Here is a 7,174-nt window from a genome sequence, read left to right on the forward strand (position 1 = left end):
AAACCATTGATTAGAAATATGATATCCCATGATATCAAGCGTAACTTAAAGAACCCAAAAAGAACTCTGCAGATACAAAAACATTAAATCCAATCATCCAAACAGAAGAAGAGAACATACAGCAATTTTCAAATTATCAAGTGTCTCATGGTGATAGTCAGCGTCACCCCAAGAAAAATGGAATCGAGCCATTGTTTAGGAATGAGATCCCTGAAGATTTAAGTCAAAGCATGGTAGAAACACTGAAAAATACATCAAAATAGTTTATAAATGAATAACAAACAAAATCAATCCATGAAAAATAGCAGATTGATAAAGAGAGAAAATTAAACTATCGAGAGAGAAAGAGAGAGCTTATGATGATTGAACACGCAAAAGCCATAACTCGGACCATTAGATAGCGAAGTTCATAACTCAGGCTGTTTCAGATATCGAAGCTCAGACGTCACGGCGGCCGCACGAAGAGGGGAGACGATATCAAATTCTTCGATCGAGCGGAGTTAGGGTTAGAGGGAGAGCCCCATGTAACCTGGCCGGACAGAGAGACTAAATCTACAGCCCAACACGCTTCATCAATGATCGAATACAGATCTACACAAAAAATTGAAGAATCGATCTTACATTCACGTCCATAAGCAGCGTATCGATCCACATCAGCTCACCACCGCGTTTGACGTTCCTCGCATCCCAGAACCGCAGTAGCCCTGGCTCGACGACGTAAAAGCATTTGCTTGACTTCAAGTCAGAGAAGAAGATTCTCGAAATAGCCATAACAACACGCATCAAATTATCTCAAGAGATAGAAAGAGAGTATGAGATCGAGATAAAGGAATCGCAGGCGTCATACCCGCTGCAGAAAAGGATGAACGAAATGCTTTCAAGCGATCGATCAAAATTAGGGTTAGAGGCGAGTAGCATCTTTCGGGCCGCAGTGAATAACATTTCTAGAGCCCATCATGAAACACGAAGTAAGCCCGGTACGTTTCCATCGTAAATGAAATGCCGAGTTTCACACGGACGCCGCCACATGTCGCCTCAAGAGGAAGCAAATTATCTAGGTGGCAGCTGACGTGGAGCAACCAGGAGGGATAAAACCATCTTTTATATATAAAGATATAGATAATTTTAATTGTAATGAACATAAATAAGAACCATATAAGTAGATTTGTAATTTCTTATAATTATTTGTTGACTGGAATTAATATTTTTCTTCTAACGTTGTGCTAGCAGAAAAATATTTGGGAATCTCAATCGATTAAGGATCTGGGTTTGTGTCTGATTAGTTGTTTGATTTTCTTTGGTTTGGACCGCTTAACCGAGCGCAATCCTGGAACTTTAGCATGATGTTTTGTAAAACTAAAACTCAAAAAATTAGTATATGCAAACAACAGTTCAAGAAAAAGTAACTTTCTTAATACTCAATTTATTTTTATTTGCAAATTTTAACAGTTATAATTTCTTCTATAATAAATATATCTTCGTGATATTTGAACATTGTCATTATATATATTTTATTTTTTTGGTGTAAAAAAAAGTGATTTCACTTTTTTCGAAAATTCGATCATCGTAAATAGTCTATCTCCCAATGAGAAAATTTGAACTCTAGTGGCGGAGCATAGTAAACACTCCTCTACCAGTAGGCAGACAGCAGCTGGTTAGTCATTACATATTACTAGTGATTTAAATACAACCAGGATAAAATATGTAGTATATAGATCCCACGTGAATTGGTGTTGGTTTGGACCGCTTGGTTGATATATATTTTCTTGGTTTTGATTTTGAGATCCAACTGTCGTGAATTGAGTCATCTCTTGCAATTATATTGAGCTAATAGATAGACTATCAGTAGTGAACAGTACACTGCTAGTTATAATAATTTATGATGTATCATATATTGATTTAACAACGACTAAAATGACTAATAATATACATCCACATAAATTGATTTATGATTGGTTATGTTGTTGTTTTGTTGGGTTTGAAAAAAGCATATGTAGCCTACGAGTATGCAAAGAAAGGAGCATGTTTGGTTCTCGTTGCTCGAAGAATGGATCGTCTAGAGATAGTAGCCCAAAAATCACGTCAACTAGGATCTGGTGATGTCATCGTCAATTCTGGTGATGTTGCGAATGTTGATGACTGCAAGAAGTTAATCGATGATACGATTCATCATTTCGGAAAGTGTAAGTAAAATATTATCTATATCTTAGTCTTAATTTGAGATCATGGTTACTGAAGGTAAATTCGCAATATTATGGGTACATAGTTTCCGTCATATACGAAATAGACATCATTTAGCTATGTATCTGCAACAAATAATATTAAATTGTTGTCCAGATTATTTCATTAGCTGATAAATATTTAGCCAATCACCAAATACATGGATTTGAACGATAACTGAATTGTATAGCTGATAATTATGCTGATTAAGTTATCATATTTAGATAGTAGACTACTTGATCAACAATGTGTATTTCAAACTATTCTTTTGGAAGATTTCACTCAAATCCAAGACGCTAATCCTATAATGGTAAGTTTCTTAAGATCCATTTTCAAGTTATATTAGTGGAATTCATGAAATAAGTAAATTATTCATGAAATAACTAATTTTTTTGGTGATTGGCTGAATATTTAAATATGTAAATAACATTTTATAATGCAAAGAGTAAAACTGTCAAAAATCAATAACCAAGCTTTATATTGGCTACCTAATCTTTTTCTTTGTGTATTAAGGATATTAACTTTTGGGGTTCAACATACATCACTTATTTTGCCATTCCTCATCTTCGAAAGAGTAAAGGAAAAATCATTGTGGTTACTTCTGGTGCAGCAAACATACCCTTGCCATTGGCAAGTGTCTATTCAGTAAGGATTTTTTACCATATGACAAACAAAAATATTTTAACTATTTCGCATATACTAAAAGAATAAGCTACTATGACACTATTGATTTCACTTGGTTACCATTATAGGAAAGCAAAGCAGCTTTGGTAAGATTCTTTGAGACACTAAGAGTTGAGCTCAGTCCGGATATCAAAATAACAATTGCTTTCCCCGGAGATATATCTACAGATATGACCACTCCTCACTTTGTAGAAAAGGTAAGTAATAACACTTGCAAATAATGTTGGACTTGTATCAAAGGTAAACTAACACTTGCAAATAATTTTAGACTTGTATTCATATACACTTAACCTTTTTTTACTTTTTGTATGGTTTATTGTACAATATAAGTATGGTTCAGATTTTCTTCTCTCGGAATCGGTGAGTAAATGTGCAAAAGCAATCTTCAGAGGAATCGCTAGAGGAGAGACAAAGAAGAGCCATCTTGGTTAAAATGGATGTTTTTGATAAACAGTGCGAGTCCTGAAATGTTTGACTACTTAGTCAACTATTTATTTTTTCATTGTCTCAAACCTTATTTCAAGAGTGATTGATCGTATTCGTATCTGCCCATTTCTATAGTAATCTTGAATAATGGTTGTATTTCAGCAACCGAACTATACTTTGTTTTCCGTTAGTTATTGCAATCATGTTATAAATCATTAAGTGGATGCCCATAACCAAGATCAGAGTCGGCCAGCCCACTTTCTTTTTCTATGTTTTAGTAGTTTTCCTAATTCTAGTTGGATTAGGATTTGTACTCTTTATTTTTATCGATACTTTGTAATCCCTATATAAAGGGACCTTATGATTCATTAATAATACACACAATTTCCCTATACTTTTACAACGCGTTATCAGCACGATAGACTCCAAAAACCCTGAGACAAAAATCAAAACTCCTAAACCCTAAAAAAACCTAAGCCGGCGACAATCTAAGGCGTTCTCCGTTTCGTCTCAACTCCGACGATCAGCTCAGCACCTAGGCGTTCCCTGTTCGTGTCCGGCGTCCTCAGACAGCTAGTGTTCTTGAAAGACAAGCTCGCATCAGACGACGATCAGCCACAGCTCGTAGTCGCGTGCAGCCGGCGAACGTTCCCGAGCAATCCAACAACAGCCGTCTAGCATCCGTTCGAGGTTCATCCGTTCTCCCTAGGTGGTCCGGCTAAACCCTACAAAGACAAAGGTATACCGATTAATCTGAGAACATAATGATCAAACCCTAAAACCCTAATCCATTATTATGGAATCTCATGTTCTTGATCAAACCCTAAAATCGGTATAACCTAAAATCGACAATCTCATAACTAGTCATAGAAATCGATTCCACTAGAACATGTTGATTGTTTTATTTGATTATCCTGATACAAATTATGAAAACCCTAATCTTGGAATCGAAACACCAAAACCCTAAAGAGCTTAAATTCGATTGTTGTTCTTGTTTTGATTGAATGATTGATGATCTGAGGTTATAGGATTGATAGATTGATTGTATAATCTGAATCTCAAATTTGAATTCTAAAGGCCTTGAAACCTTGATCACATATTGCTAAAATCGAGTTCTAGCATTGTTTAAATCAAAACCCTAATTTCATAAATAAATATCGAATTGGCTAAGGTTGTTTGCATGACATCTAAATCTGAATATGAATTGCATTTGTCTTGTTTATCGACCAGCATATAGATTGTACAAACTTGAATTGGTTGCATTAATAAAATTGTATGGCCGTGTGGCCTGATCTATTTTTCAGTATGATTGTTCGCACCATGGTCGATTATATTGATTGAAACATGATTGCATAAGACTTGCTTGTGGCCAAGCTTATTGATTGCCTTGCGGCCATATGATCACATTGTGAAACCTAAATTTCGAATGATAATGTGATCCAGATGTCGAAAATCTCAAACCTAGACTATGCGGCCCTTAATCTCTCTGGAGATAACTATTTGCAATGGGCGCTAGATACAAAGATCAACCTGAGGTCAAATGGACTCGGTGATACTATCATCAAGGGCAACAATGAGACTGATAAGAATAGTTATAAGGCGATAAGTATTATACGCCATCATCTCATTGAGGGTCTAAAAGATCAGTACCTTACCATGGAAAATCCACTAGACCTTTGGACCGCTTTACAGCGGAGATATGATCACCAGAAAACGGTGTTACTACCAAAGGCTCTATATGAGTGGAAGAATCTCAGAAATTCGGTATTGTTTAAGATAGTCTCAATGATGAGACTTTGTGGTGAAGAAGTGACCGAGAAAGAGTTGCTTAATAAGACCTTCTCCACATTTCATTCAACGAATGTGTTGCTGCAACAGCAGTATAGAGAGAGAGGCTTTGCCACATACACTGATCTGATCTCGTGCCTACTCCTGGCCGAGGCTAATATTGAACTCCTGATGAAGAACTGTGAGATTAGACCTGCCGGATCAGCACCATTACCAGAAGCCAACGAGGTTGAAAAGAAAGATCCCAAAGAGTGCAACCACGTCCATGATAATAGGAGATCACACGGCAAAGGCCGTAGTAGATACAAGGGACGTGGTCGTGACAACTACTCGAACGGCCGGCAAGGAAACCACAATAACCGTGGTCGTGGTTCCAGCTATGGTCGTGGCCGAGGCAGTTATAGCCGTGGTCGAGGCGGCATATCAAAGTCGTCTTACTCGATAAAATTCGTTTGTCACAGATGCGGGATGGATAACCATTGGGCAAAGAATTGTAGAACCTCTAAGCATTTATGTGAACTCTATCAAGAGAGTCTTAAGAACAAGAACCCAGAAGCCCATATGGTTCATGATAATGGGTATGATGCTGATGATGATTCCGACCTTATAAGAGACGACCTCATGGATTTTGAGATTTCTGATTGTCTCAAAGACTAAATTTCGACATCTTGTCTTATTGTTTTATGATTGCTTTGTGTTTTATAACTATTGGTGTTTTGAATTTATAAAGTTTTATGAAAGTCTCTGAGATTATCAAATCTTATTACATATAGAATGAAAGATGAGATGGGTATACTTGTGGTGGATAGTGGATCAAGTCACACAATTCTTAGAGACAAAAGATATTTCATAAATCTCACAATGCAAAGTGCAAATATACATACCATTGCGGGTGTAGCCAGCCTGATTGAAGGTCACGGCCACGCATATATATTGATGCCTAAGGGCACTCATCTAGAGATCAAAAATGCTTTATATTCCCCCAGCTCTAAAAGAAGCTTATTGAGTTTCAAGGACGTAAGATTGAATGGTTTCCACCTTGAAACATGGGAAGAAGGAAGTAAAGAGTTCATTAACATTATTTCGATCACCCAAGGCAATAGAAAGATCCTAGAGACTATGCATGCAATGTCTACTGGTCTATACTATGCAAAGATCAGTATGATCGAGGCTAATGCCTGCAAAAATTTCACTCTATGGCATAACCGGCTTGGCCATCCCGGTACTAGTATGATGCGAAAGTTGATAATGAATTCTAAAGGGCACACATTCAAAGGAGTTATCCCAAACAATCTCACATGTGTAGCATGTACACAAGGGAAACTCATTACGAGGCTATCACCAGCAAAAGTGAATAAGGAAATCATAAATTTTCTGGAAAGGATTCAGGGAGATATATGTGGACCAATACACCCACCTTGTGGGACATTTAGATATTTCATGGTCCTGATTGATGCATCGACCAGATGGTCGCATGTTTGCCTACTATCCACAAGAAATTTGGCATTTGCAAGGCTGCTAGCTCAGATCATAAGACTGAGAGCACATTTTCCAGATTTCTCCCAAAAACCACAGAAAACCCCTAGGTTAATCGCGGAAAAAGGAAGCGCAACAAATCGATTACACAGCTCGGTCGCTACGTAACGACCGAGCAAGCACACAGCTCGGTCGCTACATAATGATTGAGCTCCAGCCAAGCTCGGTCACTACATAGCGACTGAGCTCCTGCTAAGCTCGGTCACCACGTAGCGACCGAGAACGTACACGGCTCGGTCGCTACGTAGCGACTGAGCTCCAGCCAAGCTCGGTCACTACATAGCGACTGAGCTCCTGCTAAGCTCGGTCACCACGTAGCGACCGAGAACGTACACGGCTCGGTCGCTACGTAGCTCGGTCGCTACGTAGCGACCGAGCTCAAGCCAACTCTCCATTCGGTATGGAGCGACCTACCAGGCCTAAAAAGGATCCTCCTTTGCGTTCTCTTTTGAATCCTCATCGAAACATTTTTTGTTTCGTCTCAATCGGAGTTTCCGTTGAGAGTTTACGACGAAAACAA

At 38.1% G+C, this 7,174-nt stretch overlaps 1 long non-coding RNA gene and 1 pseudogene across 1 annotated transcript; one reads left to right on the forward strand and one right to left on the reverse strand.

Annotated features, from left to right (window-relative positions):
* Positions 1 to 147: 147 nt before the first annotated feature.
* On the reverse strand, positions 148 to 937 carry LOC106332117. The gene is made up of 2 exons (XR_001267998.1): positions 622 to 937; positions 148 to 552 (listed from the first exon to the last, which is right to left on the reverse strand). It is a non-coding gene; the product is annotated as an uncharacterized LOC106332117 (long non-coding RNA).
* Positions 938 to 1,948: 1,011 nt separating this feature from the next.
* Positions 1,949 to 3,437, forward strand: LOC106330804 (annotated as a pseudogene).
* The last annotated feature ends 3,737 nt before the right edge of the window (positions 3,438 to 7,174 follow it).

The sequence above is a fragment of the Brassica oleracea genome, chromosome C3, assembly GCF_000695525.1.
Source record: "Brassica oleracea var. oleracea cultivar TO1000 chromosome C3, BOL, whole genome shotgun sequence".
Lineage (NCBI taxonomy): Eukaryota > Viridiplantae > Streptophyta > Magnoliopsida > Brassicales > Brassicaceae > Brassica > Brassica oleracea.